Source organism: Thermobia domestica, chromosome 15 (genome assembly GCF_964235325.1).
Source record: "Thermobia domestica chromosome 15, izTheDome1.hap1.1, whole genome shotgun sequence".
Classification (NCBI taxonomy): domain Eukaryota; kingdom Metazoa; phylum Arthropoda; class Insecta; order Zygentoma; family Lepismatidae; genus Thermobia; species Thermobia domestica.
In genome coordinates this window covers 155958385-155983934 of record NC_137468.1, presented here as the reverse complement: position 1 = coordinate 155983934, position 25550 = coordinate 155958385, and the positions used below count along the sequence as shown (strand labels likewise).

At 38.0% G+C, this 25550-nt stretch overlaps 8 non-coding genes across 8 annotated transcripts; all 8 read left to right on the top strand.

Annotated features, from left to right (window-relative positions):
- The first annotated feature begins 5572 nt into the window (after positions 1-5572).
- Positions 5573-5646, top strand: TRNAI-AAU (transfer RNA isoleucine (anticodon AAU)). Its single transcript has one exon. It is a non-coding gene; the product is annotated as a tRNA-Ile (tRNA).
- A 3751-nt stretch (positions 5647-9397) lies between these two features.
- On the top strand, positions 9398-9470 carry TRNAK-UUU (transfer RNA lysine (anticodon UUU)). The gene has a single exon. It is a non-coding gene; the product is annotated as a tRNA-Lys (tRNA).
- Positions 9471-9679: 209 nt separating this feature from the next.
- TRNAI-AAU (transfer RNA isoleucine (anticodon AAU)) lies at positions 9680-9753 on the top strand. The gene has a single exon. It is a non-coding gene; the product is annotated as a tRNA-Ile (tRNA).
- Positions 9754-13656: 3903 nt separating this feature from the next.
- On the top strand, positions 13657-13729 carry TRNAK-UUU (transfer RNA lysine (anticodon UUU)). Its single transcript has one exon. It is a non-coding gene; the product is annotated as a tRNA-Lys (tRNA).
- A 209-nt stretch (positions 13730-13938) lies between these two features.
- Positions 13939-14012, top strand: TRNAI-AAU (transfer RNA isoleucine (anticodon AAU)). The gene has a single exon. It is a non-coding gene; the product is annotated as a tRNA-Ile (tRNA).
- Positions 14013-17758: 3746 nt separating this feature from the next.
- TRNAK-UUU (transfer RNA lysine (anticodon UUU)) lies at positions 17759-17831 on the top strand. The gene has a single exon. It is a non-coding gene; the product is annotated as a tRNA-Lys (tRNA).
- A 209-nt stretch (positions 17832-18040) lies between these two features.
- On the top strand, positions 18041-18114 carry TRNAI-AAU (transfer RNA isoleucine (anticodon AAU)). Its single transcript has one exon. It is a non-coding gene; the product is annotated as a tRNA-Ile (tRNA).
- Positions 18115-21897: 3783 nt separating this feature from the next.
- On the top strand, positions 21898-21970 carry TRNAK-UUU (transfer RNA lysine (anticodon UUU)). Its single transcript has one exon. It is a non-coding gene; the product is annotated as a tRNA-Lys (tRNA).
- The last annotated feature ends 3580 nt before the right edge of the window (positions 21971-25550 follow it).

Genomic DNA, 25550 nt, shown 5'->3' with positions numbered 1-25550 from the left:
AGCTGAACGTTAATTGTTGGTTTTTGATGTGGCGGCAGTAGCATACTTCTGTTCCCTGTCTACGGTTTGTCAAAAATATATTATTTCTGCAGCAGTATGTTTCAATAGGTGGGTGACACCTGTCACCCAGGCGCCTAATCGTGCAACAAAATCATACCCGCCTAACCCAGGTTTAGGTTATTGGATGTGTTTAAAAGCGTCATCTACGTTCTTCTAACCACGTGTGTTTTTTCTGTTGTTTCTTGAATCATACTTTAGTGTAGAACTACATTTTACGTAGGGTTCAAACTTCAGCAATATATGCCAAAGCATACATTAAGTTACCAAAACATACTTTTGTCCTTAAATTATACATGTAATTGTGTGCACGTGCTGAGAAATGACTTTGAACAGAAATTTTATGTCCAGGCCAATTATTGCCAGTCCGGATAGCTCAGTCGGAGATTCGAGTGCTAGCCGTCTTACTGCGCGGACGTGTGGAAAGTGCTCTGCGAGTATATTACTATAGTGTTTTGTTTGTTTAGCTAGCTATTTGCTAAACGTTTAGTTTCTGTTGGTGTTTTGGTTTATTAGTGCAACATGAATACAATACGTAAAAATACCGTCAAATTTGAGTTTGATAAGAGTTTACGCCATTTACGACCGACGCCACTTGAGGTTCATACTTGGCTTGCCGAGAAAGTAAAGCTCACCTTGGACCAAGTTGAAGCCATTCAATTGCACAACGAACATTATTGTCTATATGTTAAGTTCAGTGCCCCTAGTACTTATGATAATTTTTTGCGTACAACACCTGAGAAGTTGATTTTTACTCACTCCACTGGAGCAGAAAGTTTCGTCCATATTTCCAGTGCAAGTGAAGATGTCACACGAGTGCGGGTTTTAGAGTTGCCCATTGAACTTAGTCTCGAAGTGATTCAAGCAACATTAAGTCCTTATGGAACTATTTCTAAAGTAATAAATGAACAATGGTCTGATAAATTACAATTTCCAGTGTCTAATGGAGTGCGTGTTGTGTATATGACTCTAAAAAAGCATATTCCGTCTAAAGTGACATTTCAAGGTCATCGTGCTACAGTCATGTATCCTGGTCAGCCCCCTACTTGCTTCTACTGTGGCAACAGTTCCCACGTATATAGTAATTGTAATAAACGCCAACCTCGTAATTTACCTGCCCGACATTCGTCTGGTACTTTACAGATGACTGAGTTGTTCGTAGGACCTCTACCCCAAACTCCTCAGTATTCAAGCTCTACTGCGTCCCGTCCCTCCCCTGGCGCATCAGAAGCTGTGGAGATGACCGATCTTGAACCAGGTGTTCCTAACATACAAGATGTGCAACTTTTCCCCTCTTTACGAACATCGGATTCACAAGCATTATCCCCAGTTATTACTAGTGGTATAACCTCATGTTCCGATATTCATACAAGTGCCTCTCCTCCAGAAGTTCCGGAGAGTTCCCAGCATAATTCTGTGCCTCCCCTCTCTGTTACTTCATCAAGTCTACCCCTCAATAGTGGTGATGTGTCTGCTAACTCAAGCGCTTTACAACCCGAAAACTCTACAAGTGAAAAGTGTGCTGATAAGCTATTGTTGCCTACCGTTGAAGACACAGGTGGTCGGAACAAAAAACGCAAAGTGTCAACACCCAAACAACCGTCACGTGATCCACGTGTACTTACTTCAGACAGTGTTAAGCATACTTCAGAAGCACCAAGTGAAGGTCAGTTACCTCCCAAGGTTACTTCTGCAGTTCCCACTCAACCATAGTGTTTACGTTTTTGGTGCTTTGTTTTCGTATTGATACGAGCGACTTACCTGTCTCTCGTTCCCCAAGATGTTGTTTACATATTGGAGTTTGTGCATTCTTATAGTTTTTTTTACTCAGTATCTTATGTTTCCCTTCCATTTTGCAACACTTAATTTTAACAAATCTACCAGCGTTCTTAAATTTACTGCTTTACAGGACTTTTTATGTTGTCATTCCATTGATGTTTGCTTCTTACAGGAAGTTGGTACTGCATCCTTTGTGAATATTCAAGGTTACAATGTTTATAATAATTTCACTTACAACGCTACCGGTACAGCTATTCTTGTTCGTCAGGGTATAAAGTTTGACAATATTTTTTATCATCCATCTGGTCGCTTAATTAGTGGTATGATAGGAGATGTCAAAATTTTGAACTTGTATTCACCTTCGGGGAATAATCAAAGGGCTGCCCGCAACGAATTTTTCGACACAGTGGTTGCTCCGGAATGTGCCGGAAATTATGCTGGTCTTATCATTGGGGGTGATTTTAACTGTGTCATACATCAATCACAGCAACTTCCGGGCTACAATTATTGTGCTACTCTACATAGGTTGGTAACAGGCCTTGGGTTAAAAGACTGTTGGCTTACGTTACATCCGGATTCTCCAGGTTTTACTTTTTTTACGCACACAAGCTCGTCCAGAATAGATTGTTTTTTTGTTTCTCAACGTTTGCTTCGCGGGCTACTTGATATGCAAATTTCGCCCACATGTGCTTCTGATCATTTTGTCCCACATTTAAGTATTATGTTAAATGTTAATAAAATACCGAGAGGCAGAGGTCTCTGGTATCTCAATACATCTATCCTAGTGGATCAACTATATGTGCAAGAGTTTACCGATACCTGGCATCGCCTCGTTCAGCGGCGTTCTCCTCGTAAAACTATTGTTGACTATTGGGAATACAATGTTAAACGCACGATTCGTTATATGTCTATTTCCTATTGCAAAGACAAGGTGCAGGGTTTTAATCAAATGTACAATTTTTATTATGGTGTCCTCCACAATTTATATACTCTGGCTCTTCAAGGGGACAAACGAATAGCATCCATTAAAGAGGTGAAGGCAAAACTATTACAAATCCATCGTCGTCAACGAGCGGGAATTCATATTCGGAGTAAAACTCTATCCATGGATTCCGATGAGTGTGTGTCTGTATATCAAGTATTGCGCGAGCGTCAGCGCTCTAGGTCTCAACTTATTGAAAATATCACTGATGTACATGGAGAATCCGTCACTAAGTTTTCTGATATACAAGCTATCATCCTTCGACACTACCAACAATTATTCAATATGCAGGATGTCGTCACAGCACCTCCCATTGACTACTTTGCCCATCTGCCGCATAGATTGACAGTGGAACAACGACAAGCGCTCACTCAACCATTTTCTCAGGAGGAAGTGAAGCAAGCCGTCCTCACAGCCCAGAATTCTAAAACGCCTGGCGTAGATGGACTAGGTATAGAGTTATACAAGACATTTTTTCATTTAATGGGACCCATGCTTACTGAATGGGTGAATTATGTACTGCAAGTAGGCATTTTGGGAGAATCCTCTCGGACTGCTGTCATTGTGTTAATTCCGAAGAAGACTCATCCTCGTACAGTGGCGGACTATAGACCTATATCTTTACTCACCTGCGATTATAAAATAATTAGTCGATGTATTAGTGCCCGATTACAAACTGTTCTTGCCCAACTTGTTGGGCCTCTTCAACATGGTGGTCTACCACATAAACGTGCTCAAGATATTCTTGCTGCTATACGTGACGTCATCACCTACCATCAAGATATTGACCAATGTGCTGCGGCCTTAGTTGCCTTGGACTATTCCAATGCTTTTGATCGAGTGAACCATACATACTTATTTTCTTGTCTTCAAGCCTATGGATTTGGCGATGATTTCTGTAATTGGATTAAGCTGTTATATTGTAATTGGACAATCAAACTCAAAATTAATGGATATCTCAGTTCTGCCTTCCGCATTAGTAATGGTATCCAACAGGGCGGTCCCTTGAGCAGTCAACTTTTTATTCTTAGTTTAGGGCCATTTCTATATAATGTCCAACATGCCCTTCATGGTGTCACTATATGTAATACTTCTGTGCGAGTTTACTCATTTATGGACGATGTAACATGTTTCACGACTGGTTACTCTGACTTCGCCGTTTTACTACAGCACATACGGCTCTACGAATCAGTATCCGGAGCCACGCTTAACCCTAATAAAACGTACGTTATGCCTCTGGGTAAGTCAACCACTATTACTACTACTTCCATTGGTCAGTTACAACAGTCAGTTAAAATCTTGGGAGTGACTTTCAGTTCCAGTGTGGTGGACATTATTACTAATAATGTTGGCCTTGCAGTGAATCGGCTAACTTATGTTCTTGACCAACATCGATTTCGGAACCTTAGCCTTTTATCTCGCTTAGAATTTGTGCGTTTGTATGGATTATCTCAATTATATTACATTGCCCAAGTCCTGCCTTTTTCTAACTGTCATCTTGCAAAAATTAAGAAAATTGTGGGTAATTTTTTGTGGAAACCTATGATTTTTCGTGTTTCCTACCAAATCTTGTGCAACGATTTCCAACAAGGTGGATTAAATTTGAAAGATGTCGAATTGCAGACCCAAGCCCTATTTCTCCAACGATGTTTACGTTTACTCCACGAGCATCCTCATCATCCTACCACTCAGCTTCTCATGTACTTATTACACCGTGTTCCATTAGAAGCACCTTTCTATCTTGGACACCTCCCGCCTCAATATACATATCTGAAACCGGTTTTGTATGAGATTTGTTATCGATTGTTAAATCATGATTTAGACGAAGTGCCCACTGTTAAAAGACTGTATTCGGTACTTCGACAACCTTGTACTCTTGCTCCTACCATTGTTACTAAGCATCCCCATCATAATTGGCAACGTATCTGGCGTGTTCTACATGCTCCTTATTTAACTTATCGTGCAAGATCCGTCTGGTTTATTGTGGTGCATCAAATTGTTGATACTGTATCCCGACGACATTCACTTGGATTTAGTGACTCTGACCTTTGTGCTTCTTGCAATGTAAAGGACACTATTGCACATCGTCTTACCGAATGTGGTGAAACAACAGTGGTGTGGCCTCAGTTCTGTCGCTATATGGCTCACATGTGCCGCACTACTCCCACGGCTATTTCAATAGACTTTATACTTTTTCCCGACTTTACTTTTTTTCCGAGAACAAAATATCAAGCTGTTAATTGGTTGATTGGCAACACTGTTTTATACTTGTTCGTAGAATCTCAGAAACTTGTTCATACTACCTATATTATGTTTTTATATGCTACGCTACACCAAATTCCTTTTGCTATGCGCAATAGGTTGTTTGCAAATTTTTTTAGTGTTCTATCTGCATAATGTACCTTTTCTTGTATCTGCCCATTTGTATCACCTTCCTTAGTTTGTTTATTGAATTGTACTGACATTAAGTTGCAATAAAAAAAAAAGTCGGTAGAGCGTTAGGCTTTTAACCTAACGGTCCAGGGTTCGAGTCCCTCTTCGGGCGAGAAAAGATTCATTTTTACTTCGAAAATACAACTATTAATGCTTTGAATAATCTGATGACTCTTTCTGGTATTATGATAATCATTGGTCGATTCTTAAGATGCCATGGTATTTAAATGGACGCATCAAAGCGTAAACCAGCTATAAATTTTGATCGAGTAAGTATATATTCTACATTTTACAAAAAAAAATTGAAGCCTTTGTCATCGTGGCCGGTTAGCTCAGTTGGTTAGAGCGTCGTGCTAATAACGCGAAGGTCGTGGGTTCGATCCCCTCACTGGCCAAGACTTTTGTGATTGTGCGGTTTGATGCGTTTTCTCGTGAATCTGGTTCTTTTCTGGATGCTGACTGTGAGTTGAAATTTTGGAAGCTTATATAACAAACCAAACAGAAAATCTAAAATTACGAGATGAAATAGCGGTAGAAAGAGTCTTTCCTCCACGAAAAATCATCTCCACACGTTCAACGAGGAGTGGAACGAAATATGTCTCGAATGTCGTGGTCAACACTAGTTTACCTTCTCAGATCAAAAACACTATTTCAGTGTTACATGATGCACAATATAAAGAAGCTATCAACCTGTGTGTCACTAAACTAAGAAGAAGTGGTTTGATCTTTTACGTTTTTATCTGCTAAGTTACTTTGTTCTTAAGAGCCATTGACATTTCTCAGTCATCAGGTTTATTCTCCATCTGATTTGCAGAATGAAATAGAAGGACATAAATTGATATCTTTTGCATTGAATGCAACGAAAACTGTCGATAATGGTCACAGTTACCTGGCATGGTTTAAGTAGGCTCGAAATTGTACTTTATACCTTATTCCAGTTGATAGGATTAATTGGCATGCTATCAAATTTATACATAACAGTTCTGAAGGGTTACTATTTCTAATTGTAGGAACTACTTTTCCAGAATAACTGTTAGGATCAGTGGAAACTCGAAGCGGGCAATTCGAATATACATATGTCTTATTGTACTTGAGACATGTCCTTATCTTATAGCAATAAGCTAGACCAAACTTTTGTTCTTGTGTAAGCACAAAATATGGAATAGGTCTTCAAACTTCTGTGCATATTAGCTTATGTCCCGTTCGTATTGCAAATTCATGATCTAGGGAATACAGTTATCAGGTATTTATCATGGCTAATTTCTGAATTTGCTAGTTCCATTAGAGTACATAATAACTTAATGGTAACAATTTAAACATCAGTCCAGAAAATTGATACTGCATGTTTCTCATCTGTACCGGTAATATACATCATTCCTTCAGAATGACGTACAGCATCTTCACGTAGTGCTTCTGTGCGTGCTTTCACAAACAACCACTTGCTATAAACATCAACTTTTATGCTGAACACATCATCATTGTAAGTGTCAGAGAGTCGTTGATGGGTACTTGGTAGTAGTGAAGCTACAGCAATATCATATTTTAATGTATTTACCCTTTCCAATACCATGGCTTATTCAACGAACTCAATCACTAAATTAGGAAAAACAATAGTAAGAAAATAGTACAATGTGGTTGCAAAGTAAATAAACATTAAAGGTGAATACGTTCAGGACCATTGCGCAACGCAAATATGGCTTCATAAAATAAATTTTGCAACCCAATGATAAGCTCCATTTAATCCGTTAAATATCTGTTGAAACTGGAAGTGGTAGAAATTGAGTGATGTCCCATTTGAACGTTGATCAACATAGACCAAAACCGGTAAGAGATAGGGAGAAAAGGTCTTTTCGAATCGTTTCAGCCTCTTAGGAAATTGTTCTTTTTCCTCCGTTAACAATCTATACAAACCACAATTATAGAAGTAAAGAATTTGAGGTTACAATGTTGATCGCAATTGAACAAAAGCTATAATAGATAGTGAGTAGCATCCAGTTAACATCCATTAAATGTCCCAAAAGTAAGCTCCACTTCGGATTTCATTCCTTTATTGCAACCAGAAGTTCTATGAACCGTTTACTTATCTTCATATAGCAAAAAATGTTAAAGTAACAGAGATAGCAATAAATAGCTTTTTCATGTAGTTTCAAGAATAAGATTCAACTTTGATCTTTTCCAGTATTACAACCCGAAGTTATAGATAGATCTGCTACGATCACTTTTATCATTGAGTTCTCATAAGTCTGAAGTCTATTTTGGTCTAATAACGTGTGTTTGACCACAAATTTAATAAAAATATTTCTTCTAGAATTTGGTGCACTAATTTCAATTCCATATCATCTTTAGGATCATTAATTGTCATATTAGCATAAATATTTCTTATATCATTCAATGCATAGTAACTTTTTTTGAAAATGGAAACGATCGCTCGAATAGACACACGAATCCTATACCTTTCTGTTTTAAGAATATGGTTTTTATTCTCTTTCCCTTTTGTTTTTGAATCGTCCCAACCGGAACACTTGTCTCTGTGGTCCTTTAAGTAATCTTAATTCAATTAGTATTGCCCACGAAATCGAGATGAATTGATTTAATTTAGCGTTCCGTTCAGCAACCATGCTATAACATACTTGCACCGAAGGCTTTACGTGGAATCCGGAACGCATGAGCTACCTCTGAGAGTCGATCTCAAGTATCCTATATCAATGCCGCGAAAGCTATTCATATAAACACGAGGGAGTTCATCGTTGAGCATGAGACGAGAGACGAGGAGTTACTGTGAATCATCGGACACTAAAACAGTGTTTGAGATCAAAAACTTTGATAGACTGCTATTGCTTATAAGACTTGAGACATTTCGCTTGTCGTAAGTTAAAGTTTCATTTCTTTTCGGGAGAAAAAAAGTGTTTATTCGATCAAAATAAACACCTATTTTATGCTTTGATATGCCTATTTAAATTCCGTACCATCTTCAGGATCAATCATTAATTGTCATAATAGCAGAAATAGTCTTTAAATTATTCAAGACATTAATATTCGATATTTTAAAAGTAAAGACAAACGCAACATCTCAAAAAAAAAAGTGATTTGACCATTGGATCGTTAGGCTGAAAACATAACACTCTACCAACTGAGTTATCCGGGTGGCGATACAAATGCAACCACATTTAAGAGGTCTCCAAGGTGCCCAATTTCACGCTTGTCATAGTATGTCGACTGCATGGGAATGATCTCATTCCCTAAATCCAATGCGTTACATTTCGTTGACACTGTCACACTGGTGGAAACGATTGGTATTGTTCCAACAACATCACGAGTGACCGAGGAGTTGTTTCGCATTCCAATCTCCGATGAAACCAGACTCAATGTGACTAGTAACTGAGCACATATACTCTTCTCACGAGAGGTGAGAACATACAATGAATCCAGAAACATTGTCTAACATGATCATTTTGATGTTCCGGTGTTTTTGTATGAGGAAATATGATATGTCATTTACATACGAACCCCTATATGTATTAACGCGGTACATTTACCGGTGAAGGTTATTGTAGACTGCGCTTCTTCCGATGTGCTTTTTTTCAGATGGGTGATCGGCTACAACTTTTTATTAGTGGGTGACAATGAGTGGCCGCATCGGAAAATAAAGGTAGTGAAGCTCTTGAGAACAGAGAATAGTCGGTGAATGGACTGGCCTGCCTGTTGCTTCGAGTTGAATCCTGTTAAGCACGTTTAAAACGGTGTGGAAAGACGTAGACATTGAGATACATGAGATTTGAGAAGCATAGAATTAGGTCGCAGAGTTTGTATCTCTGTCCGTGGTGATCACACAGCTTCTTAAAATCCATATTATTCTCTTGATGTCAGGGATACATCATGAGTTACAGTGCTTTCAATGAAGTTATTGGATCTGTTTAAAAGCGTCATCTACGTTCTTCTAACCACGTGTGTTTTTTCTGTTGTTTCTTGAATCATACTTTAGTGTAGAACTACATTTTACGTAGGGTTCAAACTTCAGCAATATATGCCAAAGCATACATTAAGTTACTGAAACATACTTTCGTCCTTAAATTATACATGTAATTGTGTGCACGTGCTGAGAAATGACTTTGAACAGAAATTTTATGTCCAGGCCAATTATTGCCAGCCCGGATAGCTCAGTCGGTAGAGCGTTAGGCTTTTAACCTAACGGTCCAGGGTTCGAGTCCCTCTTCGGGCGAGAAAAGATTCATTTTTACTTCGAAAATACAACTATTAATGCTTTGAATAATCTGATGACTCTTTCTGGTATTATGATAATCATTGGTCGATTCTTAAGATGCCATGGTATTTAAATAGACGCATCAAAGCGTAAACCAGCTATAAATTTTGATCGAGTAAGTATATATTCTACATTTTACAAAAAGAAATTGCAGCCTTTGTCATCGTGGCCGGTTAGCTCAGTTGGTTAGAGCGTCGTGCTAATAACGCGAAGGTCGTGGGTTCGATCCCCTCACTGGCCAAGACTTTTGTGATTGTGCGGTTTGATGCGTTTTCTCGTGAATCTGGTTCTTTTCTGGATGCTGACTGTGAGTTTAAATTTTGGAAGCTTATATACCAAACCAAACAGAAAATCTAAAATTACGAGATGAAATAGCGGTAGAAAGAGTCTTTCCTCCAGGAAAAATCATCTCCACACGTTCAACGAGGAGTGGAACGAAATATGTTTCGAGTGTCGTGGTCAACACTAGTTTACGTTCTCAGATCAAAAACACTATTTGAGTGTCACATGATGCACAATATAAAGAAGCTATCAACCTGTGTGTCACTAAACTAAGAAGAAGTGGTTTGATCTTTTACGTTTTTATCTGCTAAGTTACTTTGTTCTTAAGAGCCATTGACATTTCTCGGTCATCAGGTATATTCTCCATCTAATTTGCAGAATGAAATAGAAGGACATAAATTGATATCTTTTGCATTGAATGCAACGAAAACTGTCGATAATGGTCACAGTTACCTGGCATGGTTTAGGTAGGCACGAAATTGTACTTTATACCTTATTCCAGTTAATAGGATGCTCGTGGGTTTTTTCGGGGTTCTCCCGTTTCCTCCCACTTTCTTCATTCCACTATTTCACTCATCTCTCATAATCACCGTCTCCTTTAGCCTAACCGGCATAACCGTGGGACGTAAAACTCAAAGATTTCATTTTTTCCAGTTGATAGGATAAATTGGCATGCAATCAAATTTAGGCATAACAGTTCTCAAAGGTTACTATTTCTATTTGTAGGAACTACTTTTCCAGAATAACAGTTAGGATCAGTGGAAACTCGAAGCGGGCAATTCGAATATACATATGTCTTATTGTACTTGAGACATGTCCTTATCTTATAGCAATATGCTAGACCAAACTTTTGTTCTTGTGTAAGCACAAAATATGGAATAGGTCTTCAAACTTCTGTGCATATTAGCTTATGTCCCGTTCGTATTACAATTTCATGATCTAGGGAATACAGTTATCAGGTATTTATCATGGCTAATTTCTGAATTTGCTAGTTCCATTAGAGTACATAATAACTTAATGGTAACAATTTAAACATCAGTCCAGAAAATTGATACTGCATGTTTCTCATCTGTACCGGTAATATACATCATTCCTTCAGAATGACGTACAGCATCTTCACGTAGTGCTTCTGTGCGTGCTTTCACAAACAACCACTTGCTATAAACATCAACTTTTATGCTGAACACATCATCATTGTAAGTGTCAGAGAGTCGTTGATGGGTACTTGGTAGTAGTGAAGCTACAGGAATATCATATTTTAATGTATTTACCCTTTCCAATACCATGGCTTATTCAACGAACTCAATCACTAAATTAGGAAAAACAATAGTAAGAAAATAGTACAATGTGGTTGCAAAGTAAATAAACATTAAAGGTGAATACGTTCAGGACCATTGCGCAACGCAAATATGGCTTCATAAAATAAATTTTGCACCCCAATGATAAGCTCCATTTAATCCGTTAAATCTCTGTTGAAACTGGAAGTGGTAGAAATTGAGTGATGTCCCATTCGAACGTTGATCAACATAGACCAAAACCGGTAAGAGATAGGGAGAAAAGGTCTTTTCGAATCGTTTCAGCCTCTTAGGAAATTGTTCTTTTTCCTCCGTTAACAATCTATACAAACCACAATTATAGAAGTAAAGAATTTGAGGTTACAATGTTGATCGCAATAGAACAAAAGCTATAATAGATAGTGAGTAGCATCCAGTTAACATCCATTAAATGTCCCAAAAGTAAGCTCCACTTCGGATTTCATTCCTTTATTGCAACCAGAAATTCTATGAACCGTTTACTTATCTTCATATAGCAAAAAATGTTAAAGTAACAGAGATAGCAATAAATAGCTTTTTCATGTAGTTTCAAGAATAAGATTCAACTTTGATCTTTTCCAGTATTACAACCCGAAGTTATAGATAGATCTGCTACGATCAGTTTTATCATTGAGTTCTCATAAGTCTGAAGTCTATTTTGGTCTAATAACGTGTGTTTGACCACAAATTTAATAAAAATATTTCTTCTAGAATTTGGTGCACCAATTTCAATTCCATATCATCTTTAGGATCATTAATTGTCATATTAGCATAAATATTTCTTATATCATTCAATGCATAGTAACTTTTTTTGAAAATGGAAACGATCGCTCGAATAGACACACGAATCCTATACCTTTCTGTTTTAAGAATATGGTTTTTATCCTCTTTCCCTTTTGTTTTTGAATCGTCCCAACCGGAACACTTGTCTCTGTGGTCCTTTAAGTAATCTTAATTCAATTAGTATTGCCCACGGAATCGAGATGAATTGATTTAATTTAGCGTTCCGTTCAGCAACCATGCTATAACATACTTGCACCGAAGGCTTTACGTGGAATCCGGAACGCATGAGCTACCTCTGAGAGTCGATCTCAAGTATCCTATATCAATGCCGCGAAAGCTATTCATATAAACACGAGGGAGTTCATCGTTGAGCATGAGACGAGAGACGAGGAGTTACAGTGAATCATCGGACACTAAAACAGTGTTTGAGATCAAAAACTTTGATAGACTGCTGTTGCTTATAAGACTTGAGACATTTCGCTTGTCGTAAGTTAAAGTTTCATTTCTTTTCGGGAGAAAAAAAGTGTTTATTCGATCAAAATAAACACCTATTTTATGCTTTGATATGCCTATTTAAATTCCGTACCATCTTCAGGATCAATCATTAATTGTCATAATAGCAGAAATAGTCTTTAAATTATTCAAGACATTAATATTCGATATTTTAAAAGTAAAGACAAACGCAACATCTCAAAAAAAAAAGTGATTTGACCATTGGATCGTTAGGCTGAAAGCATAACACTCTACCAACTGAGTTATCCGGGTGGCGATACAAATGCAACCACATTTAAGAGGTCTCCAAGGTGCCCAATTTCACGCTTGTCATAGTATGTCGACTGCATGGGAATGATCTCATTCCCTAAATCCAATGCGTTACATTTCGTTGACACTGTCACACTGGTGGAAACGATTGGTATTGTTCCAACAACATCACGAGTGACCGAGGAGTTGTTTCGCATTCCAATCTCCGATGAAACCAGACTCAATGTGACTAGTAACTGAGCACATATACTCTTCTCACGAGAGGTGAGAACATACAATGAATCCAGAAACATTGTCTAACATGATCATTTTGATGTTCCGGTGTTTTTGTATGAGGAAATATGATATGTCATTTACATACGAACCCCTATATGTATTAACGCGGTACATTTACCGGTGAAGGTTATTGTAGACTGCGCTTCTTCCGATGTGCTTTTTTTCAGATGGGTGATCGGCTACAACTTTTTATTAGTGGGTGACAATGAGTGGCCGCATCGAAAAATAAAGGTAGTGAAGCTCTTGAGAACAGAGAATAGTCGGTGAATGGACTGGCCTGCCTGTTGCTTCGAGTTGAATCCTATTAAGCACGTTTAAAACGGTATGGAAAGACGTAGATATTGAGATACATGAGATTTGAGAAGCATAGAATTAGGTCGCAGAGTTTGTATCTCTGTCCGTGGTGATCACACAGCTTCTTAAAATCCATATTATTCTCTTGATGTCAGGGATACATCATGAGTTACAGTGCTTTCAATGAAGTTATTGGATCTGTTTATAAGCGTCATCTACGTTCTTCTAACCACGCGTGTTTTTTCTGTTGTTTCTTGAATCATACTTTAGTGTAGAACTACATTTTACGTAGGGTTCAAACTTCAGCAATATATGCCAAAGCATACATTAAGTTACCGAAACATACTTTCGTCCTTAAATTATACATGTAATTGTGTGCACGTGCTGAGAAATGACTTTGAACAGAAATTTTATGTCCAGGCCAATTATTGCCAGCCCGGATAGCTCAGTCGGTAGAGCGTTAGGCTTTTAACCTAACGGTCCAGGGTTCGAGTCCCTCTTCGGGCGAGAAAAGATTCATTTTTACTTCGAAAATACAACTATTAATGCTTTGAATAATCTGATGACTCTTTCTGGTATTATGATAATCATTGGTCGATTCTTAAGATGCCATGGTATTTAAATGGACGCATCAAAGCGTAAACCAGCTATAAATTTTGATCGAGTAAGTATATATTCTACATTTTACAAAAAGAAATTGCAGCCTTTGTCATCGTGGCCGGTTAGCTCAGTTGGTTAGGGCGTCGTGCTAATAACGCGAAGGTCGTGGGTTCGATCCCCTCACTGGCCAAGACTTTTGTGATTGTGCGGTTTGATGCGTTTTCTCGTGAATCTGGTTCTTTTCTGGATGCTGACTGTGAGTTCAAATTTTGGAAGCTTATATACCAAACCAAACAGAAAATCTAAAATTACGAGATGAAATAGCGGTAGAAAGAGTCTTTCCTCCACGAAAAATCATATCCACACGTTCAACGAGGAGTGGAACGAAATATGTTTCGAGTGTCGTGGTCAACACTAGTTTACGTTCTCAGATCAAAAACACTATTTCAGTGTTACATGATGCACAATATAAAGAAGCTATCAACCTGTGTGTCACTAAACTAAGAAGAAGTGGTTTGATCTTTTACGTTTTTATCTGCTAAGTTACTTTGTTCTTAAGAGCCATTGACATTTCTCGGTCATCAGGTATATTCTCCATCTAATTTGCAGAATGAAATAGAAGGACATAAATTGATACCTTTTGCATTGAATGCAACGGAAACTGTCGATAATGGTCACAGTTACCTGGCATGGTTTTGGTAGGCTCGAAATTGTACTTTATACCCTATTCCAGTTGATAGGATAAATTGGCATGCTATCAAATTGAGGCATAACAGTTCTGAAGGGTTACTATTTCTAATTGTAGGACTTTTCCAGAATAACTGTTAGGATCAGTGGAAACTCGAAGCGGGCAATTCGAATATACATATGTCTTATTGTACTTGAGACATGTCCTTATCTTATAGCAATGTGCTAGACCAAACTTTTGTTCTTGTGTAAGCACAAAATATGGAATAGGTCTTCAAACTTCTGTGCATATTAGCTTATGTCCCGTTCGTATTACAATTTCATGATCTAGGGAATACAGTTATCAGGTATTTATCATGGCTAATTTCTGAATTTGCTAGTTCCATTAGAGTACATAATAACTTAATGGTAACAATTTAAACATCAGTCCAGAAAATTGATACTGCATGTTTCTCATCTGTACCGGTAATATACATCATTCCTTCAGAATGACGTACAGCATCTTCACGTAGTGCTTCTGTGCGTGCTTTCACAAACAACCACTTGCTATAAACATCAACTTTTATGCTGAACACATCATCATTGTAAGTGTCAGAGAGTCGTTGATGGGTACTTGGTAGTAGTGAAGCTACAGCAATATCATATTTTAATGTATTTACCCTTTCCAATACCATGGCTTATTCAACGAACTCAATCACTAAATTAGGAAAAACAATAGTAAGAAAATAGTACAATGTGGTTGCAAAGTAAATAAACATTAAAGGTGAATACGTTCAGGACCATTGCGCAACGCAAATATGGCTTCATAAAATAAATTTTGCACCCCAATGATAAGCTCCATTTAATCCGTTAAATCTCTGTTGAAACTGGAAGTGGTAGAAATTGAGTGATGTCCCATTTGAACGTTGATCAACATAGACCAAAACCGGTAAGAGATAGGGAGAAAAGGTCTTTTCGAATCGTTTCAGCCTCTTAGGAAATTGTTCTTTTTCCTCCGTTAACAATCTATACAAACCACAATTATAGAAGTAAAGAATTTGAGGTTACAATGTTGATCGCAATTGAACAAAAGCTATAATAGATAGTGAGTAGCATCCAGTTAACATCCATTAAATGTCCCAAAAGTAAGCTCCACTTCGGATTTCATTCCTTTATTGCAATCAGAAATTCTATGAACCGTTTACTTATCTTCATATAGCAAAAAATGTTAAAGTAACAGAGATAGCAATAAATAGCTTTTTCATGTAGTTTCAAGAATAAGATTCAACTTTGATCTTTTCCAGTATTACAACCCGAACTTATAGATAGATCTGCTACGATCAGTTTTATCATTGAGTTCTCATAAGTCTGAAGTCTATTTTGGTCTAATAACGTGTGTTTGACCACAAATTTAATAGAAATATTTCTTCTAGAATTTGGTGCACCAATTTCAATTCCATATCATCTTTAGGATCATTAATTGTCATATTAGCATAAATATTTCTTATATCATTCAATGCATAGTAACTTTTTTTGAAAATGGAAACGATCGCTCGAATAGACACACGAATCCTATACCTTTCTGTTTTAAGAATATGGTTTTTATCCTCTTTCCCTTTTGTTTTTGAATCGTCCCAACCGGAACACTTGTCTCTGTGGTCCTTTAAGTAATCTTAATTCAATTAGTATTGCCCACGGAATCGAGATGAATTGATTTAATTTAGCGTTCCGTTCAGCAACCATGCTATAACATACTTGCACCGAAGGCTTTACGTGGTATCCGGAACGCATGAGCTACCTCTGAGAGTCGACCTCAAGTATCCTATATCAATGCCGCGAAAGCTATTCATATAAACACGAGGGAGTTCATCGTTGAGCATGAGACGAGAGACGAGGAGTTACTGTGAATCATCGGACACTAAAACAGTGTTTGAGATCAAAAACTTTGATAGACTGCTGTTGCTTATAAGACTTGAGACATTTCGCTTGTCGTAAGTTAAAGTTTCATTTCTTTTCGGGAGAAAAAAAGTGTTTATTCGATCAAAATAAACACCTATTTTATGCTTTGATATGCCTATTTAAATTCCGTACCATCTTCAGGATCAATCATTAATTGTCATAATAGCAGAAATAGTCTTTAAATTATTCAAGACATTAATATTCGATATTTTAAAAGTAAAGACAAACGCAACATCTCAAAAAAAAAGTGATTTGACCATTGGATCGTTAGGCTGAAAGCATAACACTCTACGAACTGAGTTATCCGGGTGGCGATACAAATGCAACCACATTTAAGAGGTCTCCAAGGTGCCCAATTTCACGCTTGTCATAGTATGTCGACTGCATGGGAATGATCTCATTCCCTAAATCCAATGCGTTACATTTCGTTGACACTGTCACTCTGGTGGAAACGATTGGTATTGTTCCAACAACATCACGAGTGACCGAGGATTTGTTTCGCATTCCAATCTCCGATGAAACCAGACTCAATGTGACTAGTAACTGAGCACATATACTCTTCTCACGAGAGGTGAGAACATACAATGAATCCAGAAACATTGTCTAACATGATCATTTTGATGTTCCGGTGTTTTTGTATGAGGAAATATGATATGTCATTTACATACGAACCCCTATATGTATTAACGCGGTACATTTACCGGTGAAGGTTATTGTAGACTGCGCTTCTTCCGATGTGCTTTTTTTCAGATGGGTGATCGGCTACAACTTTTTATTAGTGGGTGACAATGAGTGGCCGCATCGAAAAATAAAGGTAGTGAAGCTCTTGAGAACAGGGAATAGTCGGTGAATGGACTGGCCTGCCTGTTGCTTCGAGTTGAATCCTATTAAGCACGTTTAAAACGGTATGGAAAGACGTAGATATTGAGATACATGAGATTTGAGAAGCATAGAATTAGGTCGCAGAGTTTGTATCTCTGTCCATGGTGATCACACAGCTTCTTAAAATCCATATTATTCTCTTGATGTCAGGGATACATCATGAGTTACAGTGCTTTCAATGAAGTTATTGGATCTGTTTATAAGCGTCATCTACGTTCTTCTAACCACGTGTGTTTTTTCTGTTGTTTCTTGAATCATACTTTAGTGTAGAACTACATTTTACGTAGGGTTCAAACTTCAGCAATATATGCAAAAGCATACATTAAGTTACCGAAACATACTTTCGTCCTTAAATTATACATGTAATTGTGTGCACGTGCTGAGAAATGACTTTGAACAGAAATTTTATGTCCAGGCCAATTATTGCCAGCCCGGATAGCTCAGTCGGTAGAGCGTTAGGCTTTTAACCTAACGGTCCAGGGTTCGAGTCCCTCTTCGGGCGAGAAAAGATTCATTTTTACTTCGAAAATACAACTATTAATGCTTTGAATAATCTGATGACTCTTTCTGGTATTATGATAATCATTGGTCGATTCTTAAGATGCCATGGTATTTAAATAGACGCATCAAAGCGTAAACCAGCTATAAATTTTGATCGAGTAAGTATATATTCTACATTTTACAAAAAGAAATTGCAGCCTTTGTCATCGTGGCCGGTTAGCTCAGTTGGTTAGAGCGTCGTGCTAATAACCCGAAGGTCGTGGGTTCGATCCCCTCACTGGCCAAGACTTTTGTGATTGTGCGGTTTGATGCGTTTTCTCGTGAATCTGGTTCTTTTCTGGATGCTGACTGTGAGTTCAAATTTTGGAAGCTTATATACCAAACCAAACAGAAAATCTAAAATTACGAGATGAAATAGCGGTAGAAAGAGTCTTTCCTCCAGGAAAAATCATCTCCACACGTTCAACGAGGAGTGGAACGAAATATGTTTCGAGTGTCGTGGTCAACACTAGTTTACGTTCTCAGATCAAAAACACTATTTCAGTGTTACATGATGCACAATATAAAGAAGCTATCAACCTGTGTGTCACTAAACTAAGAAGAAGTGGTTTGATCTTTTACGTTTTTATCTGCTAAGTTACTTTGTTCTTAAGAGCCATTGACATTTCTCGGTCATCAGGTATATTCTCCATCTAATTTGCAGAATGAAATAGAAGGACATAAATTGATACCTTTTGCATTGAATGCAACGAAAACTGTCGATAATGGTCACAGTTACCTGGCATGGTTTAGGTAGGCTCGAAATTGTACTTTATACCTTATTCCAGTTGATAGGATAAATTGGCATGCTATCAAATTTAGGCATAACAGTTCTGAAGGGTTACTATTTCTAATTGTAGGAACTACTTTTCCAGAATAACTGTTAGGATCAGTGGAAACTCGAAGCGGGCAATTCGAATATACATATGTCTTATTGTACTTGAGACATGTCCTTATCTTATAGCAATATGCTAGACCAAACTTTTGTTCTTGTGTAAGCACAAAATATGGAATAGGTCTTCAAACTTCTGTGCATATTAGCTTATGTCCCGTTCGTATTGCAAATTCATGATCTAGGGAATACAGTTATCAGGTATTTATCATGGCTAATTTCTGAATTTGCTAGTTCCATTAGAGTACATAATAACTTAATGGTAACAATTTAAACATCAGTCCAGAAAATTGATACTGCATGTTTCTCATCTGTACCGGTAATATACATCATTCCTTCAGAATGACGTACAGCATCTTCACGTAGTGCTTCTGTGCGTGCTTTCACACACAACCACTTGCTATAAACATCAACTTTTATGCTGAACACATCATCATTGTAAGTGTCAGAGAGTCGTTGATGGGTACTTGGTAGTAGTGAAGCTACAGCAATATCATATTTTAATGTATTTACCCTTTCCAATACCATGGCTTATTCAACGAACTCAATCACTAAATTAGGAAAAACAATAGTAAGAAAATAGTACAATGTGGTTGCAAAGTAAATAAACATTAAAGGTGAATACGTTCAGGACCATTGCGCAACGCAAATATGGCTTCATAAAATAAATTTTGCACCCCAATGATAAGCTCCATTTAATCCGTTAAATCTCTGTTGAAACTGGAAGTGGTAGAAATTGAGTGATGTCCCATTTGAACGTTGATCAACATAGACCAAAACCGGTAAGAGATAGGGAGAAAAGGTCTTTTCGAATCGTTTCAGCCTCTTAGGAAATTGTTCTTTTTCCTCCGTTAACAATCTATACAAACCACAATTATAGAAGTAAAGAATTTGAGGTTACAATGTTGATCGCAATTGAACAAAAGCTATAATAGATAGTGAGTAGCATCCAGTTAACATCCATTAAATGTCCCAAAAGTAAGCTCCACTTCGGATTTCATTCCTTTATTGCAACCAGAAGTTCTATGAACCGTTTACTTATCTTCATATAGCAAAAAATGTTAAAGTAACAGAGATAGCAATAAATAGCTTTTTCATGTAGTTTCAAGAATAAGATTCAACTTTGATCTTTTCCAGTATTACAACCCGAAGTTATAGATAGATCTGCTACGATCAGTTTTATCACTGAGTTCTCATAAGTCTGAAGTCTATTATTTTGGTCTAATAAGTCTATTAGACGTTATTTTGGTCTAATAACGTGTGTTTGACCACAAATTTAATAAAAATATTTCTTCTAGAATTTGGTGCACCAATTTCAATTCGATATCAACTTTAGGATCATTAATTGTCATATTAGCGTAAATATTTCTTATATCATTCAATGCATAGTAACTTTTTTTGAAAATGGAAACGATCGCTCGAATAGACACACGAATCCTATACCTTTCTGTTTTAAGAATATGGTTTTTATCCTCTTTCCCTTTTGTTTTTGAATCGTCCCAACCGGAACACTTGTCTCTGTGGTCCTTTAAGTAATCTTAATTCAATTAGTATTGCCCACGGAATCGAGATGAATTGATTTAATTTAGCGTTCCGTTCAGCAATTATGCTATAACATACTTGCACCGAAAGCTTTACGTGGTATCCGGAACGCATGAGCTACCTCTGAGAGTCGATCTCAAGTATCCTATATCAATGCCGCGAAAGCTATTCATATAAACACGAGGGAGTTCATCGTTGAGCATGAGACGAGAGACGGGAAGTTACTGTGAATCATCGGACACTAAAACAGTGTTTGAGATCAAAAACTTTGATAGACTGCTGTTGCTTATAAGACTTGAGACATTTCGCTTGTCGTAAGTTAAAGTTTCATTTCTTTTCGGGAGAAAAAAAGTGTTTATTCGATCAAAATAAACACCTATTTTATGCTTTGATATGCCTATTTAAATTCCGTACCATCTTCAGGATCAATCATTAATTGTCATAATAGCAGAAATAGTCTTTAAGTTATTCAAGACATTATTATTCGATATTTTAAAAGTAAGACAAACGCAACATCTCAAAAAAAAAAAAAGTGATTTGACCATTGGATCGTTAGGCTGAAAGCATAACACTCTACGAACTGAGTTATCCGGGTGCGATACAAATGCAACCACATTTAAGAGGTCTCCAAGGTGCCCAATTTCACGCTTGTCATAGTACGTCGACTGCATGGGAATGATCTCATTCCCTAAATCCAATGCGTTACATTTCGTTGACACTGTCACACTGGTGGAAACGATTGGTATTGTTCCAACAACATCACGAGTGACCGAGGAGTTGTTTCGCATTCCAATCTCCGATGAAACCAGACTCAATGTGACTAGTAACTGAGCACATATACTCTTCTCACGAGAGGTGAGAACATACAATGAATCCAGAAACATTGTCTAACATGATCATTTTGATGTTCCGGTGTTTTTGTATGAGGAAATATGATATGTCATTTACATACGAACCCCTATATGTATTAACGCGGTACATTTACCGGTGAAGGTTATTGTAGACTGCGTTTCCTCCGATGTGCCTTTTTTCAGATGGGTGATCGGCTACAACTTTTTATTAGTGGGTGACAATGAGTGGCCGCATCGAAAAATAAAGGTAGTGAAGCTTTTAGAACAGAGAATAGTCGGTGAATGGACTGGGCTGCCTGTTGCTTCGAGTTGAATCCTATTAAGCACGTTTAAAATGGTGTGGAAAGACGTAGACATTGAGATACATGAGATTTGAGAAGCATAGAATTAGGTCGCAGAGTTTGTATCTCTGTCCGTGGTGATCACACAGCTTCTTAAAATCCATATTATTCTCTTGATGTCAGGGATACATCATGAGTTACAGTGCTTTCAATGAAGTTATTGGATCTGTTTAAAAGCGTCATCTACGTTCTTCTAACCACGTGTGTTTTTTCTGTTGTTTCTTGAATCATACTTTAGTGTAGAACTACATTTTACGTAGGGTTCAAACTTCAGCAATATATGCCAAAGCATACATTAAGTTACCGAAACATACTTTCGTCCTTAAATTATACATGTAATTGTGTGCACGTGCTGAGAAATGACTTTGAACAGAAATTTTATGTCCAGGCCAATTATTGCCAGCCCGGATAGCTCAGTCGGTAGAGCGTTAGGCTTTTAACCTAACGGTCCAGGGGTCGAGTCCCTGTTCGGGCGAGAAAAGATTCATTTTTACTTCGAAAATTCAACTATTAATGCTTTGAATAATCTATGACTCTTTCTGGTATTATGATAATCATTGGTCGATTCTTAAGATGCCATGGTATTTAAATAGACGCATCAAAGCGTAAACCAGCTATAAATTTTGATCGAGTAAGTATATATTCTACATTTTACAAAAAGAAATTACAGCCTTTGTCATCGTGGCCGGTTAGCTCAGTTGCATAACGTGTTTGGTTGCTGGAGTGTGTGGACGTGTGCTGCGCGCTCTCTGCGATTGATTCTCTTCCTAGTGTTTGGTTGTCAAATACCTCGCTTTCTACGTATAAGTGGTTGTTTTCCCATTGTTTCATATAGTGAAGTTTCAATTTATTGTTTTTCAAGTGTTTTTTTTTCTTTGCTTTTTTTTAAGTTTACGTTTTCTTTCTGTTGAATACTGTGCTCCATTTGAAGATGTCAACTCTCAAACGAGTAAACACTCTGAAGTTTGATTTTGGCCTTGTCTCTGAGCGACCTACGTCTCTTGTAATTCATGAGTGGTTGCATACCACCTTCGCCTTTACTGTTGATCAAGTGTTTAGTATCGAAATGGACATGTATCGTAAATGTATTTTTGTCAAATTGGCCTCTTTACATTTGTGTGAAAAAATCCTTCGTGACACAAATGGTGTTGTAAAATTTCGCGATTCACACAGTTCATGTGACATAAAAGTAACTTGGTCAAATGTTAGCACTCTAACAGTGAAGCTGCATGTTACTCCCTTGGAGTTGTCACCTAATGAAGTCACGGATGTCTTTGAGAAGTACGGTAAAATATATAGTATACAGGATGAACTTTATTCAGCCGACCATGTCTACCCTATACGAACTGGTACTAAGTTGATCAAAATGGAACTGAAACATGCCATCCCTTCGTTCATAAGTATTCAGAACAGTAGATATTGTGTTACCTATCCCGGTCAACAAAAGACATGCTTGCGCTGCAATTCTCTCCAACATCTTCACTCGGCATGTCCACTCCGTCCTCCCCCACTGGCTGTTTCTGGTACCTTGAGTTATGCTGGACGAGTATCTGTTCCAAAGCCCTCCAATTTGACATCACCGCCGGATTTTGTTCCGAAATTTTCCAACCTTGCCCCACCTATTCTGCCACGAGGAAGTGAAGCAAGTTTACCTGCAGTGTCTCCAAAGGTTTCAGTGTCCGAAAGTGGTGTTTCCCGTGTTAGTGTGCATAATACCGTAACGCCTGTGTCATCTGATAACAATACCAGTGATTTTCCACCCCTCATGTCTCAATGTGCTGCTGATCGTGACAAAACCTTTTCATGTGATAACGAGGCTGATGAGCGCCCCTCTCTGAACAAACAACCAGGTGATCTTCCGGAGGCAAAACCGCAACCTCAACGTTCAACTACCTCTCCACTTGGCACCCCTTCTAATATGGTTACTTCCTTACCCCCTTGTCCAGAAGATGATTCCAGTACCATGATTACCGACGAAAGTGCAACCCCCATTCAACCAATCTTAGGAACTCTCAGTGCTTCGTCTCTGTCTTCCCCCGTTCTCAGTCTTCCAGCAGATGATCAAGTGCAGGACTACCCGTCTCCACGAGAAACAGTAAGAAGTGCATCCAGTTCCCCCGCCCATACTAAACGTAAACGCACAAAACGACAAGAACTGAGTGAAGCCCTCTCTCAGAGAACTGATCAACAGTCTGAACATAGCGTTTCTACATGTTCCTCCGATAAAAAGTAAGTACTCTAACCTTAGGTTAGTTGTGTACAGTATACGCTTCGTGCCTGTTCCCTGTTTGTCAATTTCTTGACAACATTGAACGTTGTATGACATTTCCGTTTCCAGTAATAGTGCAGTTTATAGGATATTTCTATTCAGCATATCGATTCTTCCTGATTTCAATAGCTTGTGTAAAATATGATGTACTTACAAACCGATTTACATTTTTCTACAATGTTTTTCTTTTTCATCATCATGTTTATTAAAATAGCAACTATCAATATTAACAACCTGCGGTCACCTACCAAAGAATTTTCGTTACGTGATTTTCTAATTCAGTCGCATATAGATGTCGCGCTATTACAGGAAGTTGGCTTAGAAAGGCTAAATCTCGGTGCAGCTTATACAGTTTATAATAATTACAGCACAAATGGCACAGGTACTGCAATAGTGGTCAAGAGTGACGTAAACTTCACACCTGGAACATTTCACCCAACCGGCAGAATAATGACTGGCACGTTAGGAAGCATACAGCTCGTAAATCTGTATTCACCATCCGGATCACAACATCGTGTAGAAAGGAATGAATTTTATGTACATGATGTTCCATCTGCCTTCTCCTCAAACACTGACCATTTTTTACTGGCTGGAGATTTCAACGCCGTACTCCGTCCTGAAGACCAATCTCCTGGTTTTAACTACTGTCCTACCTTAAATGAACTGGTTAAAGGGTTTCACTTACAAGACAGCTGGCCATTGAAACGTCCACATGAACGTGGATATACTTACGTTCGGAATAATTCCGCTTCAAGAATTGACCGTATCTATTTGTGTCCCAGCCTAGCTAAAAAGATTATCGACGTAGAAGTAACCCCTACCATCTTTTCTGATCATCACGCATACGCCATATCTTTGAATATTCCTGATGTCAAAATTGAACGTGGTAGAGGATACTGGCACCTCAACACTTCCCTTCTCGCTGACACTAATTACTGTGAAGCTTTTACAGCTAAATGGCACTATTGGGTGACACAACGACGACATTTTCGAACGCTCAGCGAATGGTGGCATCAATATCTGAAACCTCGTGTTTCTAGTTTTTCCAGATGGTACTCGTCAGAGAAGAGTCGAGATGATCGTAACCTGTACAATTTTTATTACAGATGTTTATGTGATGCTCAACATTCAGCACTTTCCGATCGTACGCTCCTATGTACTGTTAATAAATTTAAAGCAAAACTTTTAACCATGACCAGAAAAAGAATGAAAGGTGTACTTATCAGAAGTAAATATCCTATATTCGACCTCGAAGAAGAGCCATCACTACATCATGTTATACAGGAGTATAAGCGTGGTGCGAGTAAATTAGTAGCACGCATTCAAGATGACGAAGGGAACACATTTTCCTCTTTCCCTGAAATCAAAACAGCGTTTTACACCTACTATAGTTCCCTATTTGGTGACTGCGGCGAAGCAAACACCCAACAACAGATTTTCCACAACCTTTCTCCAGTGCTCGATTATGATTAAGCTAGAGCGATGGACACCCCGATTACGAAAGAAGAGGTAGAATCTGCTGTGATGAATGCACCTTCTAACAAATCTCCTGGTCTAGATGGACTTCCAGCAGAATGGTACCAACGCTTCTTCCCTTTGATAGGAAACACATTAACAGACATAGTCAATGAATATTTCAGTGATGCGCCTGTGCAAAATTATAAATCTCCAGGAGTGACAGTCCTTATTCCCAAAGTAAAAACTGCGACTTTAGTTACTGATTACCGACCCATCACACTAATGAACTCTGACTATAAAATTCTGGCCCGTTGCTTGAATAACAGAC